The following is a 19156-nucleotide window of genomic DNA, read 5'->3' on the forward strand; positions in this document are numbered from 1 at the left end:
ACAAAACGTCTCTCTAATGGTTGGTAATGTGTAGACCAGAGTTTAGGGTATGCGAGATTACAGGCCACATTCTAAAACCGAGCCCTTCATTTTCCCTTGGGTTTGGAAAAGGCGGATGACCACGGGGTCCTCTCATACCCCGAAGCAGGCACACTCACAACCCACGGTCACATGGAATTACAGGCCACCAGGGACTCTTGCTCATCGGGGGACCTGGCTAGTCAGAAATCCGCCAAATATGCAACGAGAGTGCTTTCCAGAGTGCTTTGGCTTACATGGAGCCATTAGTCACTTCGGCCTCCAGACCTTTTTCCACCCTTTCTATAAACACGGCCACCCCCATCACCATCATCAACACATACTGAGTAATGACTGTGCGCCTAGCACTGTCCACCTGAGCCCTGTGAAGCAGACGACCATATTTCATCGAGTTCAGGCCCACGCCTAGACTCAGTCTACAGTCAATCCTTTTTCTCCCCATATTTTAATATCTCTAAAAAAAGCACGTCATACTTGCATTAGCAGGACTTTTTTTTCTTTTTACGGGTATAAAAAAATAAAGGTGCAGCTTAACTGACAGTATCTTGGGTTTGAGGAAGTGTCTATTTTTATCTCCCCCTTCTTGATATGGCCACTGAGCACACAGAGGGTAAATAACTCGCCCTAAGGCAAATGTTTGTACCAGGTAATCCGTGGGGTGCCTTTCAGCACTTAAATGATTTGAATACACGTATATATACAAGAAGCACGGCTGCCTTCCAACCCTGAAGACAAAAATTATTCCTGCAAGGTTCTCTCTCTGGGATTCTTTAAAGATTCCTTTGCTCTATTCAACAATCTCTTCAGTGTCGAATTCTATTTTTCTTCCCGAATCCAATCAATGAACACTTCATTGCTCTCTTTTCCCATCTCTTGAGATCTCAGTTCATAAAATGTCATCCAAAGTTCGTTCATTCACTTAGTCTCACTTTTGGGCCTTTGCTTACTTTGTCTCCATCCTCATTCTACACCCTCCTCCAGGAAGCCTTCAGTGATTTCCTCCTGGCTTTCCTCTCTCTCTCTCTCTCTCCCTCCATCCCTCCCTCTCTCTCACCTATTTATCTGGATACATTTTGCATTAAACTGATCTCTCTGGGGGGTAAGCAGTGGGTCATATCCCTTAGCATATCCCTGGGGCCCAGCACTGTAGCTAGCTCAAGAGGACTCAAAAAACATGCTGAAGGGGCACCTGGGTGGCTCAGATGGTTAAGCATCTGCCTTCAGCTCAGGTCATGATCCCAGGGTCCTGAGATCAAGTCCTGCATCGGGCTCCCTGCTCCTTGGGGGCCTGCTTCTCCCTCTGCCTCTCTCTCTCTCTCTCTCTCTCTCATGAATAAATAAATAATAAAAAAAAAACATGCTGAAGGAAGGAAGGAAGGAATGCATGCCTGGGTGTATAGCACGTGTAAGGCATCATGCTCTGGAACACATGGGCGAGGCAGCCATGCAAACTCTCAACTCTAATACAGATATGAAACAGGTGTTCCAGTCATGTACTCTGCAAGAACAATGGAAGGAAAACTGAAGTCTGGCAGGAAGGTGCACTGAAGAAAAATACTGATGGAAGTGAGAGGGATAGAGACAGGAGGCTAGAAGGAAAGAGCAAGAGCAAAGGCAAAGAAGCTCCGGGTGCAGTCTTCCCAGGAATGGTCCAGCATAGCATCAGGCAGGGTTCACAGCTGGGATCCACAGACCCCTTGAAATTGAGTGGACAGTTAGTTGGGTGAATACATACCTTTCCAGGTAGGAGGTCACAGCTTTCATTACTGCCTCGGAGGGGAGATGAAGAGCCCCTGAGTCAGTGTGTCCAGTTAGGGGACAAGGAGAACAAAGGAGGGGGGTCACACATTTCAGGATGAGCCACCTCGCAGAGGGTGAGAATGCTACTCAGCAGAGTTTGAGCTTTATTTCTTCGCAATGGGGAGTCACGGAGAGTTTTCAGATAGAAAAGCGGGGTGATCAGATCTGGACTGCCAGAAAGAAAACCCCTCAGCAGCATGGAGGCCACACGGGAGAGGAGGCAGGGGAAGACCGGGTAGGAGGCCACTGGTGGCCTGCAAGAGAGACAGACTTAAGAGAGTGGGAACAAGAATAGAAATCAAGATTCCCATTTAAGAAAGAACAGTTCAAATGAACCCCAGACAGAAGTCTAGCCCTGCTAGCTCTGTAAAAAGGGGAAAAGAAAAAAAAAAAAAAAGAACAAACCAGGGAGTAGGCTGGGATTCAGGTGGAGGGGACAGCATGACTCCATTTCCTCCTCTCTCAGAATCTGAGTTTCCACTGTGAGTTTGGGGTGTAGGCAGACCTCCATGGGAAGCTCTCCCAGGGGGATATGGAGCTTAGCCATCACTGGGAAGAACTCCAGCCTCACTGGTCCAGACTCTTCACCCACACTACTAGATAGGGTCCGAGGTTATTCAGAAAACACATTTTTGTAGATAGTACCAATTAACACAACAGGTTCTTAGGAGATGTCAAACATTTAAGACGGCAAACCTTCTTGAGTTGTAATGTAGTAAAAAGAACACTAGACACATGGAGCGCAGAATCCTGGGTTCAAATCTCAGCTCTTTTACGGAAGAATGGGAGTTATTATACGATGGGCACAGAGTTTCAGTTTGGGACAGTGAAAAGTTCTAGAGACAATGGTTGTGACAGTTGCAGAACAATGTGAATGTACTTAATGCCACTGAAATGTACACTTTTTAGAAATGGTTCAAATGGGGGCACCTGGGTGGCTCAGATGGTTAAGCGTCTGCCTTCGGCTCAGGTCATGATCCCAGGGTCCTGGGATTGAGCCCCACATCGGGCTCCTGGCTCAAGAGGAGCCTGCTTCTCCCTCTCCCTCTGCCATTCCCTCTGCTTGTGCTCTTCTATCTCTCTGTCAAATAAATAAATAAAACCTTAAGAAAAGAAAGAGAAGAAACGGTTAAAATGGTGGGGCACCTGGGTAGCGCAGTCGGTTGAGCATCCAACTCTTGATTTCGGCTCAGGTCAAGATCTCAGGCTTTTGAGACCGAACCCCACGTCGGGCTTCGTGCTAGGCATGGAGCCTGTTTAAAATTCTCTCTCTCCCTCTCCCTTTGCCCCTACCCTGTCTAAAAAATAAATTAAAAAAAACAGTTAGGGGCACCTGTGTGGCTCAGTCGGTTAAGCGTCTGCCTCCGGCTCAGGTCATGATCCCAGGGTCCTGGGATCGAGCCCCACATCGAGCTCCCTACTCAGCAGGGAGCCTGCTTCTCCCTCCCCCTCTGCTGCTCCCCCTGCTTGTGCTCACTCGCTCCCTCTGTCAAATAAATAAAATCTTTAAAAATAAATGAACAAATATAGTTAAAAATGGTAAATTTTATGGTATGTGTATTTTACTACAATAAACAAGTAATAACCCTGCAAGGTAGGTATTATTATCATTTCAGACAAATGAGGAAACAGTCTTGAAAAGATTCTGTAATTAGCACAAGGATGCACAGCTGCCATAGAACTAAGGGCTTTGAGCTCCACCAGCTAACTCTAGATCCAAGATGGCACAACACCATCAGCCACATGTGTTCCCACAGAACGGGCTGGAGGAGGATGGTACTTCTACTCTCCCCATTTGGTTTTCTTATGGGCACAACCAGTTCCACAAGCCACATCTTTTCCAGCATACTTTCTCCTGGCCCTAAACTTACAAATGTCTTGGTGGAGAATGGCACTGTGGACAGGAGGTGTCACCAGATCTGCTTGACACAAGAGACCCAAAGCTGAGCTTCCACCCCTCAGTTCACAACTACAGCAGGAATTCATCCCACTCTTCCCCATTCTCAACATCCGCCTTCTCTTTCCTACCCTTGTGGGTCTGTCTGCAAATGGATTCCTCACTCCATGTGGTCACGGACAGCTAAAAACGTCCCATCAGCCATTTTGTTTCAGGATGGCAAAGAGACCTGCAAGGTCAATTTAACATATCCTGACGCTCTTTAACTGCATACCAGATTCAGTTATAAAAAAAATCAATGCCTCTGAACGTGACCAGAAAACAAAAATGTCAAGATGCCTCAAGAAGTTGAAACCAAGACCTCCATGTATCAGGGCAACCAGTCCAAACGGACCGCTGTGTTGAAAATAACCCCTGTACCCAGGACCCAAAGTCCATCCTTAGCTCTATCTACAGGACCTCATCCGATACAAGCTTTTACCAGCAAATTCTACAAAGCCTATCAAGGTCTGACTCACTGTGTTCTTGTGATGCAAAAGAAACACCTTTTGGTACACACGGGCTCTTTCCCACACAACTCTGTACCTTCCGTGAGGCCCTCGATACATCACATTCCCCATCAAAGCTGCTGAGTGAACACAAGCCTCGTGGTTTACACAGACATTTTGACTGTATCTGGCTTTGAAACTCTTTTCCAACTGGGTTTACTGCTACTGGATTTCACGTTGCTCCACTCGAAATGCTGAGTGCGAAATGAATCTCTCGGTAAACACCAAGCAGCAAAATAAGACCCCCACCCACCTCCACGCTCCAAAAATGCGATCCCTAGGACACCATGATAACACAGTACAATTAGAAAAGGTTTCATCCCCACAGTTTTAGATTCTATTTTTCTCTAAAATACTTACTCATTTTCTAATTAAACAAACAATTAGCAGAAAGCACAGCCTGAGAAACTGCGTGGGAATCACCAACTTACTACACGAGATACTGTGACAAATGACGCGAACCAAGCGGTAAATAAAACGTGTTTGGCTCCGATGTTTGCACAGGCAACCTCACCATCCAGCTTTTATGAGACAGCTTGCTCCAAACTCAATATACACACTTTTAATGACAGACATATGAAACAGAGAAACAATTCCTTTAAATAAAGCCCAGATTTCTTGGACCGGAGGGGGAAAAAAATAAAAGAGCTAGTTGGGGAATATATTCAAGGAAGTATGATTTTTGTTTGTTTTACAGGATGCTACGGTACTACAGAAGGTCCCAGGCCCAAATGAGTCAAAGACTGTGAGCCACACAGTTTTGGCTGGCTTTTACTAACGTTCAGCGTCTCCGTCTACACATACTCAGGGATACAAGGCAAAGCGAAGACCTTTACAGCTCATGTGCTAAATCTGCTGGTTCCACTTGACTAAGCAAAGTTAATATTTGCTCTTCTTAGTTTAGTCCTAGTGAAAGAAAACGGGTAGCTACAGCACTCAAGTCTCCCTATGCTACATAAAGGCAGATGGTACAAGCGTCTCGCTCCTGTCCTAATAGTATCCAAATATCATCTCCACAGAAGGATGTGTCTGCAAGCACAAGCTAATTTTAAGTTCATTCATTTAAAGTTCTTATGCACTCATTCATTCATTCAGCAAGTCTGTCCTGAATGCCAGGTACTGTGGAACAGAGCTCTGTCCTCGTGAAGCTTACATGCTAGTGGACAGGAAACAGATCCAAGAGGTCATGCGAATAAGAATTTTATGTAATTCCAAGAGCCATAAAACAGGGCAGTGGAAGAGACAAGGAATGGTGGGGGGCAGTGCGTAGAGGAAGGAGGATGGGGTATTTAACCTGGGGTGGGTGCGCACTCAGAGAAGGCCTTTTTGACGTTACATTTGAGCTGAAACTTGTACAGAAGTCTGGGGAAGAATCTTCCAGGCAGAGGGAACTGCGAGTATATCCTGCCAGTGATCCTGGGGTGGAAAGGAGCTGGGCCCTTAGGGTTGAGCACAACCAACTCTGGGAACAAGTGCTGGGGGAGGGGGTTTGAAGGGGCCTCCCATGCAGCCCCATAGGCCACTGGGGACTTCTGATTGTGTCCTACAAGCAAAGGAGTCTTCTAAATCGACACGGAGCTACAACTTTAAATACAAACGTGCAGGCGAGCTCAGCAAACGTGATACACTTAGAACTGATGGTTTGAGAGGATAAAAATAAGGAAGTGGGTTTATCATAAACACCCCTTGTATAGCACCCTAGGGGCTACCAAGAGCTTTCTCCACATCATCTTATTTGCATGGTTATATTGGAGCAGTGAGCATCAGAGGTTAAGGAGGAACAGTAAAAAGAACTGCGAGCGCTTAATTACGAAGAAACGGATTCATCCTGTCTCTAAAGTGGTTAAAGAAGAAAACTCCAGAGACTGTGGATGAAAGAGGTGGCTTCAGGGCTCTTCTGCCTCTGAAGACTTCAAATCATCCCTTTCAGGAGGCGTGGGGTATGAACCCATGAGTGCCAAGAGGCCTGGTCGCCAAAACTAAACCGAGAGCTGCCATTTTCGGTACAAGACTCAGGCAGTCTTAATTTTCCATTGTCATCAGTTCTGAGGAGACCTTCTAGGACACGTGGCTTTTCAGTTTTGTTTTCTGCAGTGCCTCTGCAGTCTGATACGCTCATCGGGTCTGGACTGCTCCAGTCCCTCATTGCAGGCTACCCTCCTTAAACACTTCTCATCTCAAGAACCCTCCAGAGCCCTCCTCCAAAATCAGAGCTTCCCCTACCTCTCTGACTGTGCCAACCTCTCTTCTCTCATTGCTTCCAACTCACCCATTCTCCCCTCCAGAGAGGAGTCTCCACATGGTCCTCATTAGAGCCAAGCTGTCCTCCCTTTCTACCCAAACTGAGTCCCGCAGGACCAGAAAAGTCACAGTGCTTTCATGAAGTCTTCCTTCACTATCCTCACCTTCACTAGCTGCCTTGCCTTCTAAAACTTCACAGCATAAGAACCTAGGGACACCCAGAATTCTCATAAAGATAACTTTTCATGGGGCGCCTAGTTGGCTTGGTCTGTTAAGCGTCCAACTCTTGGTTTCAGCTCAGGTCATGATCTCAGGGTGGTGAGACTGAGTCCCACCTTGGGCTCCACGCTCAGGACAGAGCCTACCTGGGATTCTCTCCCTCTCCCTCCACCTCTGCGCCTCCCCTCACTCACACTTGCTCGCTCTCTAAAATAAATAAATAAGGAAGGAAGGAAGCAAGCAAGCTAACTTTCAGAAGACGACCAAAGTAGAGAGAGTATTCCAAGACATTCCCATTCCCACTGGTGGCTCAAACTCTGGAGAAGGATTCACAGCAGTAGCAAATTAGCTCAAGATGTCCCAAGTCCAAGTTTGAGATTTTGTGACTGTAGACAGCTGCCTTCAGATAACAGCTCTCAGACGAGAAACACTAGATATCTCTTATATAACCACCATCTTAATTAAGAACACAAGTAATACCTGCCCCAAGAAATACCTGCTATGATCAACATCCATTTCTTTTATAAACATCACTTAAGGAGACTGAGATTCTCCATTCATAAACACATCTGATCAACACTATTTGTATAAGACAATAATAAGACAAAAGCTCGATTTTGGCTATATTCAGTGACTTCGTAGAAAAATTCCTATCACAACACATACTAAGGGTACATGTCTCCACACCTAGTAGGTACTGTTCTGTAGAAGTTTTAAGGAACTCAGGCAGTCATGCCCATACAATAACTTTACCAATGTCAACTGGAATCGATACTCTGCGATCATCTCAAAGAATGCTAATTAAGGATCTACTTTTTTTCGGCATGTGTGTAGTGAAATAATAAGATGCACCCAGACGCTAAGGGACACAAAGATAGTATTAACCAGTAATATTATTTTCCTCCACTTAAAAATATGGAGAAGAAGGGCATCATGGAGAACTGTGGCCTTTTACGTATCGTCCAGGAAAGAGAAGGAAGGTGACTTTGTCTTTTTCACTTGATTTAAACCTCAAGAACCAAATCCAGGCCGTTGGCTCCAGACTAAGCCATCAGGGTTTCCTTCAGGGTCTCCGAAAGCTAGGAAATGCAGTTCCTCTACATTCCACACTGGACTGCTGTGTTCTGTTTAGTAAGGTGAGCTGTGTCTTAAAGTGGTACCAAAATGTGTAAGGACAGCACAGTAGAGATGAAGAGGGAAAGCCCCATAAAATGAAATATGAAGCCAGAGAGGAGACCACACATGCCTTCACACGGTATGTTCCTCTTGAAGAAAATCACTCGAGGGTGCTACGAGTTGCTCACAAGGACACGTGTGACCCAGACGCGGACACGCCAAGTGAGACCCAGCGCAAGGCCAGGATCCCGAAATGCTGTGTGAGAGTCCTCAAGGGAGGTCAGGCAAAGCGGGCTCTCTCCGCCATTCCACCCTGCGCTATTTTAAGCACTATGACTTCATTGTTGTTTGTTCTGAAGGAGCACAGATGGGCTGCTTCGATTTCTGTTACTACAGGAAGATAAGGAGACCCAGATTGGAAGCAGTATTTCTCTCGCCTCCTGTTAGGGCATCATGAAGCGGGAACTGTGACATGTTAAGCAGCTGCAAGCACTGTTTCTCTCTTTTTTCAGAGCCTAAGAGCATTTCACCAACACTGCCTTGTTTCATGGAACCAAATGCCAGATCCACCTGAAAAATGGCATAAGGGACACTGCTGGTAGGTGGTTAAGTACCCTTCGGTGTCATGGGTGCCACCCAACTGTGAAAGCAATCCCAGCCCCTCGAGACACAGGAAGGCTCGTCCTCATCAGAGGGCAGAAGGAAAATGCCACCCATCCAAGCTGGAATGTGGCTTAAGGTAGACCGGGGTTCTCACAGGACATTTCATTACGCAGATAGACCTCTGAAGCCACAGGGCTTCTCAAACCTTTCCGGGAAATGTAGTGAACCAGACTGCAGAAGGAACAGGTATGTAACAGATTACATTTCTTAACCTCGCCCGGAGGCTGCACATCTTACTAAAAACTCCGAACAATCCTCTTATAATTCTTACTATTTCTATTTTAAAAGAGAAAACCAGCTCAAAGAGCTAGAGGAAATAACCAGGCCAAAAATACGTAGCCAGTAAGAATCAGAGCAAAAACTAACTCTTCTGCTCCATGGCTGGTACTGTCAAGAAACTGTCTTCCATGGAGAGGTAGGTTTGAAGCTTCTAGAAGAAGAGTGATCCTTCACTAGCCTATCCACTTTGCTGGCTTCTCCCGTCGCCCTGCTGGCAAATATCACATGGAAATAATAAAGAAGTGCAGGAAAACTGCCGTCTTCCCAATGACCTGACTTTGAACGAGTTCTATCATCCAAGCCTCGGGGTCCCCTGTGTAAAGGTGAGTTTTCCTGTCACAGGTTGTAGACCAAGCATATCAGGGACTGATAGCTCCTGGGAATATAGCAAAAAAAAAATTAAAAAAAATATATATATATATTTAAGATTTGAGAGTGTGCACGAGCGTGCACAAGGGTTTGCGAGCCAGGGGAGGGGCAAAGGGAGAGAATCTCAAGCAGACCCCCCACTGAGTGCAGAGCTGGATGGGGGGCTCGATCCCACAACCCCAAGATCATGACCTGAGCCAAAACCAAGAGTTGGCCACCCAACCAACTGAGCCACCCAGGCAACCCCAATATATTTTTTCTAATGTTAGTGAAATTGACATAACATAAAATTAACCATTTTAAAGTGAACAATTCAGTGGCATTTAGTACATTGCCAGTGTTGCGCAGTGACCACCTCTACCTAGTTCCAAAATGTTTTCATCGCTCCAAAATAAACTCCCACACCCATTAAGCAGTAAGTCCCCATCCCCCATTCCCACCACTCCTAGCAACCACGAACCTGCCATTTGTCTCTATGGGTTTACCTTTTCAGAAAGTTTCACATAAACGGAATCATAGGAGACCTCTGGTGTCTGACTTTCACGTACCATCGTGTTTTCAAGGTTCATCCAAGTTGTAGCAAATTACCAGCACGTCATTCCTTTTTGTGGTTGAATAATATTCTGTTGGGTGTAGCTACCACAGCTTATCATTCACCCCATGATGGACCACGGGGCTGTTTCCACCTTTTGGCTATTGTTAGAGCTGCTACAAACATTCCTGTAACAGGTTCCATCTCTTGAAATACTTTTACATTTGATTCTAACAACTTTGTGAGGTAGACCCTTTATTCATTAAAACAATTGTATATATATATATATATATATATATGTATATATATATAAAAGATTTGAGAGAGTGTGCACCTGAAAAATGGCAGAAGGGACACTGCTGGTAAGTGGTGAAGGACATTTGGGGTGTGCTGCCCTCTTCATTAATTCGTCACACTCAAATCCTCCCCCCGCCCAACCTTCTTTGTTTTAATCAAGAAAAATGGCGAAGGACTTCCAAGGCCAAGTCAGACACATAAAGACTTTGTGAAGAAAGGAACGAAAAGGTGTTTACTCATGATTTGATCTTTTTAAATTGATCATAACTGAGACTGTAACCCGATGTCTACAAAACTGGACATTATCCCTAACCTGTATGAAAAACATAAAGGTTGTAATAAGAATTAAATTCTTTCCAAGGTGAAGACACTGCAGGAATGTGGAGAGAAATGAGGCACAGGGGAGAACAAAAGCAAAGCTCCCCTTCTCTGGTGCTACGCTTCTTCACCACTGAGTTCAGTGACTTCAGGACACCCAGACCTTCCATTGCCCGGAACGATTTTCATCCAGTGGACACCTTCATGACCATCCAGAGAGTTTCAGCTCAACACCTTAAGCCAGGCAGGCAACCACGAGGCAATTGTGGGCCTGAGGGACCCTCAGGGCCTTCACCGCATTCCAGGGTCCAGTAGAAGAACCATGTGCTCATATCTAGACTTGGGAAGGCTAATATTGTCCTCATTCCTGTTGCCATTGTTCAGCTGCCAAGACCATTCTTCCTCCGCACAAAGAGAACCGCCTCCCCAGAGGTGCCAAGAGTCTGAAGCTCTCAATGAAAAAGTCTTAGTTCCCTGGAATCGCTTTTAAATCCAAGGTGTGGGGCTTCAGATGCAGCATACAAAGTGAACCCCATACAACAGGCTCCTTGAAAGGGCAAAACCTGAGGACGGAGGCCAGCCAGCTGCCGTCCCCAAGAGTCAGCCAGGCACAGGCTCACAGGGCAGCCGACGCAACTTGGCACGACTCACTGTGTCATGTCAAGTACTCCTCACTGCATACATAATAAAGTCAGTCAGATGAACACGCTCATGCTGTGTTCCCCATGTGATGCAAAGAGAAAAACTGTCTATTCAGAATTGTAAAGGTTTTGGGGGTGGGCCACAGAAGAGAGCGAGAGCCGTTAAGAATGCTCTTGCTCAACAACATCAAGGCCTTCCTTCCTGAGGCCACCACCATCACCAATGGTTTATTTTTTTCTTTTGTCTCCCCTCCATCAAGACTTTCATTTCAGGGATACACAAAATCAGGAGGAAGAGAAAAAAAAAAAATTTTTTTTTTTTAAAGATTTTATTTATTTATTTGACAGAGTGAGACACAGCGAGAGAGGGAACACAAGCAGGGGGAGTGGAAGAGGGAGAAGCAGGCTTCCCACTGAGCAGGGAGCCCGATGTGGGGCTCGATCCCAGGACCCTGGGATCATGACCTGAGCCGAAGGCAGACGCTTAACGACTGAGCCACCCAGGCGCCCCCCCAAAAAAATTTTTTTAAAGAACGATTCATTTGGAATATTTAAATTTTACCAAAGGCAGGGAAAAGGTAAGGAACACACACTTTCTACCTCCAGCCCCACACTACTTCCTCCCAACCTACTTTGCTTGAATTCAAAGCAAACTTTTTCTGTCAAGGGTCACGGGGTAAATATCCTAGGCTTTGTGGGCCATCGGGTCTCCGTTATGACTCAACTCCAAAACTAGTCATAGACCAAACCTTAACACTAACGGGCTGGCTGTGTTCCAATAAAACTTTATGGATTAACCTTAAGTCTGAATTTCATGTTCATTTTTACATGTCGTGAAACAGGACTCCTTTTTTTCAAATGTGTAAAAAAACATTCTCGGCTCATGGGCCAGCAGTGAGGGGATGTGGCACGCAGGGTCTAGGTTGCCCGACCCTGCTCTAAATTGTTGATGCCAGCTTGTTAGAGATGCAGTATATGTGGGGTTATTTTTGGAAGGAGGGTTGGGGGGAAAGATTTAGAGGTCTGAATAAACCAAAACAGAACCAGGCACAGGAAATGTTTACAACAGTACATTTCAGAAAGAAAGCACCCACCTCTGTTACACGAATCCCAAGAAAGTCTGAAAACTCCTTTCATCACTTCTTGGCAAAAGACTACAAATTTTAAAACGTGCCTGCTTATTTCTAAACGTTAAGTGTTTCACTCTCTCCTCCATGAAAAAGAAGTATGAGAATACTTATTTATATTTTCTGAATCAGATCGGTAGGTGCTCCTTAGATTCCTCTTGTGGGTTCAGCAGTGGACATGCTGGTGGATATAAAGGATATCAAACACATCTTTTCCCCTAAAGGTCTTTGATCCCTGGGAGTTTTCAGTGATATACCCTCAGTATGGAAGTGATAGATGGGCTGATCCCTAATCCTAGGGATCCATAATCCTAGTTGATCCCCCTCTGATCCACTGCATGCATTTTAGAAATGATTTTACCTAGTGGTTAGTATATTTTTTTTCTTTTTTGTGTGTATGTATGTGTTTGTCTGTGTATGTGTTGTTAGTACATGTATTTATGGCAATGAAGTTAGTATGGTCTTAAAGGAACAATATCAGACTTTAAAATACTAATTCTGCCACTTAGCTCTGTGACCCAAAGAAAACTAACTAACCTCTCCAAACCTTTTACGAGAACAGACATGAAAACAATCTTTCTCAAATATCTCAACACTTTGGTGCAAGGCCTGGTTGGCTCTAATTCACCCTCTTATTCAACAAAGGTTTAATGAGCCCCTACAATGTCTGGGGCCGGAGGAACACAATAAACAAGGCAAACCCCGTCTCCTCCACTGTGGAATTTACAGACCAATGGCAACTCATTGCCTGTTTTCACTAAAAACACACACGCATGCCTAAAAACACTCCTTAAACTATAAAATGTCTATCCTCCTTCGCTTTCTCTACTTTGAATTCCACTCCAACCTGTTAACCTGGGAGTGGCACCAGCTTTGGAATCTAACAGACGCAGATCAACACACAACGTCTGTCGTGTATCTGTCATTCTTGCTCTAGAGTGTGACGTCAGAAGACTGTTGGCATTCGAAGATTTAGGCACTCCTTTCTTAAGAAATTCTATAGTCCATAGCGAGGGTTACATGGTTTTGCCAAGGCAAGGTCTGAATCCCGTATGTGGTGAGGGGGATCAGGATATGCTGCCCCCAAATATGCCACTTTGACATAAGAAATACTTTAAGCTGAAAGGATTTGAGAAGCAGCAGGTGCAGGAAGGATTCTCTGCCCTCGGAGGGATATCTAAAGGAATCCGAATGAACAGGCCTTGATACACTTCCCCCAGTAACTACCTTAGTTTCTACCCTTTTGTCCCATCACATTTTCCCATGACTTTCCACTCCTCATCAAAACTTAAAAAGCCACTCAGGTTCAACTATTTCTTAGAATCTTCATTTCCTTATGAAGGCTCCCATCTGGCATAAAACTTATATGAAAGAAATGTGTATGTTTTTCTCCTGTTAATCTGCCTTTTGTCAGTCCATTTCATGGGGTCCCTCGCTGGAGAACCTCAGAAGGTGTTGGGAAAAAGTGTTCCTCCCCCACAGAGGCGAGGTTGGTCTGTGAAGGCAAGACCTTTAGCTAGTAAGTAAGCCAAGCCTAGTGCCTGCATCTCAACTCTGGTTTTCTTCTTTTCATTTAACAGATTTTATTTAGCCTTTGCAACTACTCTAAGAGGCCGGTATAACCATCCTCATTGAACACGTATAGAAACTGAAAGTAACTGGACACTATAGTGGCTTTTGAGCATTTGAAAATCCATAAGGATCTTGTATGGTCACCCTCTAATGTTCAGGGTCTAAGAGGTGGTTTCTGACCCTGTCTGCACTTAGAATCCACCTAGGTGCTTTAGAAAATACTGATGCCCAGCCCCACTTCAGAGGAGTTAAATCAGACCATCTGAGAGCAAAGCCCAACAAGTATCAGGACTTTTTAAATGCCCTTCTGATTTTCGTCTGGGTAGAGGTTGTAAGGTGACAGTCCATGAGCCAAATGTAGCCTGCAAACTCCTAAAAATCAGAAGATTGTACATAATACCCAGATTCTGGCTTCTTCTACACCTGTGCTGCCCGATGTGGTAGCCATGAGTCACACGTGGCTATTTAAGTTTAAATCAATTCAATTGAAATAAAATTAAAAATATGGTTCCTCGATCATACCAGCCACATTTCAAGTGCTCAGTAGCCACATGTGACTGCCTTACTGGATGATGCAGGTATGGAACGTTTCCATCATCAATACAATGGCTACTACAATCCTATTTCAGTCTAATACAATTCTATCGGACAGCACTGTTCCTAAAAATCCAAGGACCTAAGCCCACTTTCCAATAAGACAACAGGGTCGTTGCCTGCTTTAGACAAGCCACATGCTTTCCCGTTGGCAGCCAGACTCCACTCATTCATGTCTGTGACCTGCCCCCTCCCTTAGATGTCATACCCAAACCCTGCCTAGCCATTATGCGAGTTAAATAAAACTGGTGCAGAGCCTGATTAGAAACAGATTCAAATTCTTTACCTCTAAAGCTTAACTGCACGTGTGCTGTGTTCCCTCTGTCCCACCTCCCTCCTTCCATCTCCCTCTCTGTTTTTACTGCAGTGAGAAGGTTAACTTATATGAGAATAGATTCTACCCGACAAATGGCCTGCAGGCCTTTGGAGTCGATCTCTGCATGAATATGTACTTGTCCTGCATGGTTCCCTATGCTTCGAAAGATCAGATTTTCATCTGGGCAAAGGCCCACCAATGAAGATTCAAAAACACTCCAGTTTCCACAGAAATGGTCACTTTTTCCTGTGAGCAACAGGGTTGAAGGTACATGCATTCTTTCCCATTCTGGACAGTTAGCCCTATTGGGCCCAAACCCTTGCCTGATCTGCTTCAAAAGCCCTTTCCAGAAGCTGCCCCAGTCCTCTAAAAGTGGAATGTGTTCAGAGTTTGTTCGGTGAACCATGGAACCAACTGCCATTCGGTCACAACAGAAGAGCTGGATGTGGTGTAGAAACCCACAATACCAGTCGACTCGCCTCACACTGAACATCTGAGAATGCCAATGGAAGATTTATATAGACTGTGAGAATCTTGAAACCTCTCACACTTTGCAACAAGATCCATGAGAAAGTTTAGAAGGCAGCCTAACTCCTCAATGGGAGAAAATTTATACAACACACTGTACAGGATTTGACAAGGACTAACCCCAACAGCCACCATCAAAAAAGAGTTATGAACCTCACATACACACTAATTTGGGATTTGATTAAAATCACCTCTAACAACTGCCAAGACATTCTCTAAACTTAGCTTTCCTTATTTACTCCAGGACTTTTTTTGCATCTAGGGTTCACAAAAACAGTTAAGTCAGCTTCTCCCAACCGCTATTTATGAACGAATTTAAGCCCTAGGAAACACAGAAATTGAGTCGTATTGGAGTTTCAGTTGTCAGTACCAGGAAGAGATTTTTAAAAGGCAACTGCTTTACCACTGCATCAGACCCTACACCTGGAATACAGATGCTCCCGAGCAGGTCAGCTCCATCTCCAGCTCAGGAGCACCAGGTAAGGCCCAGAGTCAGGCAGCAGGACAGGGAGGGGACAAGTCACCAGAAGAAGGACCTCCCTCCTCCAGCTATCAAACCTCAGGGGGCCATTGCCAGCCAGCTGATGCATCCGTTCTCAGCTAAAAGTAGGTAAGAAGGAAGCCCCTGGAAGTTGAGCCCCAGGGGAGAACACGTTAGGGTAGGAGAGGAGGGAATGGAGGGATTACTCCAAGGCAAAGAGAGGGAAGATGATCATAAGAAAAAACAAAGGTTGGGGCGCCTAGGTGGCTCAGTCGTTAAGCGTCTGCCTTAGGCTCAGGTCATGATTCCGGGGTCCTGGGATGGAGCCCGGCATCAGGCTCCCTGCTCAGCGGGAAGCCTGCTTCTCCCTCTCCCACTCCCCCAGCTTGTGTTCCCTCTCTCTCTGTCAAATAAATAAATAAAATCTTTAAAAAAAAAAAAAGAAAAAACAAAGATTATTTATATGCCACAACGAAGGCACTCAAGTTCCAGAACCCAATATAGCATTTCTATTGAATGAACAGCATGCAACAGTAATCATTTTAACACTTCTGTTATATTCATCTCTTTCAAGAACATCCAGGACCTGATCACCAATATACTCTCAACAGAGAAACTCAACCACCCCTTCCACGTGTTGAAGAACATTCACTGGTGCCAGGCACGGTGCTTCCACAGCATGAATGAAGGACACACTCCTTAGCAAAACAGGTAAGGACACAAGGAGCCCTCACCCCTACCCACGCTGTGGTAGGCTATCAGCTCTGCATTGACGCCCTTACCCCAGACTTGATTCCTACGGGAGGAAGAATACACCAGGCCACAAAGACCCTCACGGCCAGAATAGTGGTTTCTTTGGACCACAGAAAGGGAGCTCCTCAATCACATTTAAGCAAGTTAATAATCTCTTCAAGGCCACCTGGGGATTAAGTGGCAGAGCACAGAGTAGAAACGTTTCCCGCCACCCCCGCCATGGAGTAGACTCCAAGGTTCAGCATTGCAAACAAAAAGGAGGATTATTGTGCTCAGCTTCCTGCTGAGTGAAAAGCTGGACCTTGGAAACCTTACACAAATGTGTCTATCAAATCTAAAACAACACAGGAAGCTGTGGCATTCTTTAAAAAAAAAAAAAAAAAAAAAAAAAGGCAAATGACAAACTCAAGTAACTAATCTTACACCCAGGATCATCCATCAGTCATGAAAGGTACTGCTTTTATGCCACACCCAGTTGTTTTTTGGGTATGTGTGTGTGTGTGTGTGTGTGTGTGTGTGTGTGAGAGAGAGAGAGAGAGAGAGAGAGAGAGAGAGAGAGTGTGTTTGGAGTGTGTGGAAGTTTTTTAAATATCCACAATGAAAATGTACCCATCCTAAATATATTTCAAATTATTTCAGGGAACCTGACCACTGTGTAAATCAATACCACCTCTCTCAGAACGACCTTGTATAAAGATTAATTAACATAATCTACAGCAAGCACAGCATACTGCCTGACACATTCACACATACAGACAAGTAAGTAGTAGCTTACCATCTTCATGATAACAGTTGCTGGGGTGGCTCAGTCGGCTAAGCGTCTGTCTTCAGTTCAGGTCACGATCCCAGGGTCCTGGGATCGAGCCCCACATCAGCTCCCTGCTCAGTGGGGAGTCTGCTTCTCCCTCTCCCTCTGCTCAGGCTCTCTCTCAAATAAATAAATAAAATCTTAAAAAAAAATAATAGCTATCATGTAAAGTCTGCTATGGACCAGGCCCTGAACTAGGCCCTTCTCTCTCTCACACACACAGAGATTTCCCTGCAGCCCTACATGGGTGCTATCATTGCATCTAATTTACAGACCAGAAAACTGAGGTATGCAGAGATTAGAGCCGTTTGCCAAAGGTCACGCTGCCAAAGAAAAAAAAAAGAAAGAAAGCACAGGCCAGGGTTCAACCCAAATTGAAGGTTCTTAACCAGCACACTGTGCAATTTCTCAACTCTAACCATTCACACCAAAAAAATATACCCTCTTTTACAATTCACACTGACATGATTTCAGGGGCCGTGTTTCTGTGGAGTGAGAGCAGGGTTCATCCGCACGCGTGCCCCCCTCCAGCAGCCTCCCTCGTGCCGGGGTCAGCCCTATTTACTGACTGGCTGGTGCTCCCTGGGGGCGACACAGCCATCAGCAGTGGCAAAGCAGCTGGGATCCGGAACTAACGTGCCTCCCGCCCTCCGTCTGCAAGGTCACAGGTATGAGGAGAAGCACAGAGGCAGGGAACCGCGGCCCCATTCCAGAGCGTAAGTGCTTGGTTCTGAGGCTGCGAGAGGGAACAGGACCGCTCTGGCCATTGCCTCATGCCTGCAGGGCAAAAATGCAGCAAAGAGGCCACTGGAGGGGCCAGTCTGGCCCTTGGGAGGGAGCAGGAAGCCTGGGGCCGGGGAGGGCGAGGCCAGGCTGCTGGACGGAAGGCCAAGGGTGAAGGCCGGCTGCCCGGGCCGGGGCTGACGGCAGGGCCAGCTCTGGGCAGCTGGAACAGCAGTCCCCACCTCAGAGACGGAGAACAACGCAGGGAAGGGACGACAACACAGCACAGGAACAGACGCAACAATGGGAAACAGCGTTTGAAGCCAAATGCATACTAAACACAGTCCAAGAAAACAAGGAGGGGCTCTGAAGCCAAATTACACCCCTAACCATGTTCTCGGCAAAAAAAACCAAAAATGGATGGGCTTTGAACTATGGATGACTGCTTTGTCTTGCTTTTCTAACGCTGCCAAACGGTCGTCCGCCCTTCCTTCCTCAGCCTCCGGCCGAACCAGTGCACCTTGGTTCCAATCCTGAGGTTTCCTAAAGTAATGAAGCAACTGCACACTGAGCGGTCCGGCCCCAGGTTATTTTCATGGGACTTAAGCAGGATTGGCTCATGTGTAATGTTACAGAGCTTCCGGTTAAAGTAAGCAAATAAACAATAAACAACAAATTTAAATTTTAAAAAAATGGAAGAGGAGTGGCGACACCAGACATCCGCCCCTCAAGGAATTGGGAACATAAAAAAGGTTTCCAACAGCCTGCAGCCTTAATATCAAACACAGGCACAGGCACGCAGCGCACTCCCTGGCCCTTAAGGCTCCGAACTTAGGAGGGAATTTCCAGGAGTGCTGGCTTCCTTGACAGCCTGGAAGGAATGCAACAACACAGATCCATCTCCAGACAAGAAAACCACAGCTGGAGGCCAGAGGTGAAAACACCTCTTCCAAGGGTCCTACTCCAAGGAACCACCTGCCATATCTGGGTCAATTTCTCTAGCAGCAAACACCACAGGATGCAGGGCAAGTGAGAATATGAAAAACCATTGCACTGAGATTGGTCAAGCGATGGCTGAACAGACACACTCAGGACCGAGACAACAGAATATGGTGGCTCATAGCCTCTGGAGGCTTTGGACTGAAGCCCCAGTTCGCCCCCTCCGGTGGTGGTAACAGACGCTAGCTACCCCCTGCGAACGTGGGGAGGCCATAATGAATCAGCACCAGCGCGGTGAGGGCTCAGCGCTGGCTGGCTACCAACGCCCACTGCCATCTCCGTCACGAGACCAAGAG

The 19156-nt window shown here is 45.9% G+C and overlaps 1 protein-coding gene across 4 annotated transcripts in view; it reads right to left on the reverse strand.

The window, feature by feature from the left end:
* The window catches only part of MTSS1 (MTSS I-BAR domain containing 1), a 160731-nt gene that overhangs the window by 97145 nt on the left and 44430 nt on the right, over window positions 1–19156 (reverse strand). Inside the window, exon 1 of one of the 4 annotated variants that reach the window (XM_035011895.1) lies at window positions 17106–17202. The exons of the other annotated variants lie outside the window; for them this stretch is intronic. The gene's annotated coding sequence lies outside the window, so the exon portion shown is untranslated. Of the gene's footprint in view, window positions 1–17105; window positions 17203–19156 lie in introns of those variants that run through there. 4 annotated transcript variants of the gene reach the window in all.

This window comes from Mirounga leonina, unplaced genomic scaffold (assembly GCF_011800145.1).
Source record: "Mirounga leonina isolate KUSES-001 unplaced genomic scaffold, KU_Mleo_1.0 Mir_165, whole genome shotgun sequence".
NCBI lineage: Eukaryota > Metazoa > Chordata > Mammalia > Carnivora > Phocidae > Mirounga > Mirounga leonina.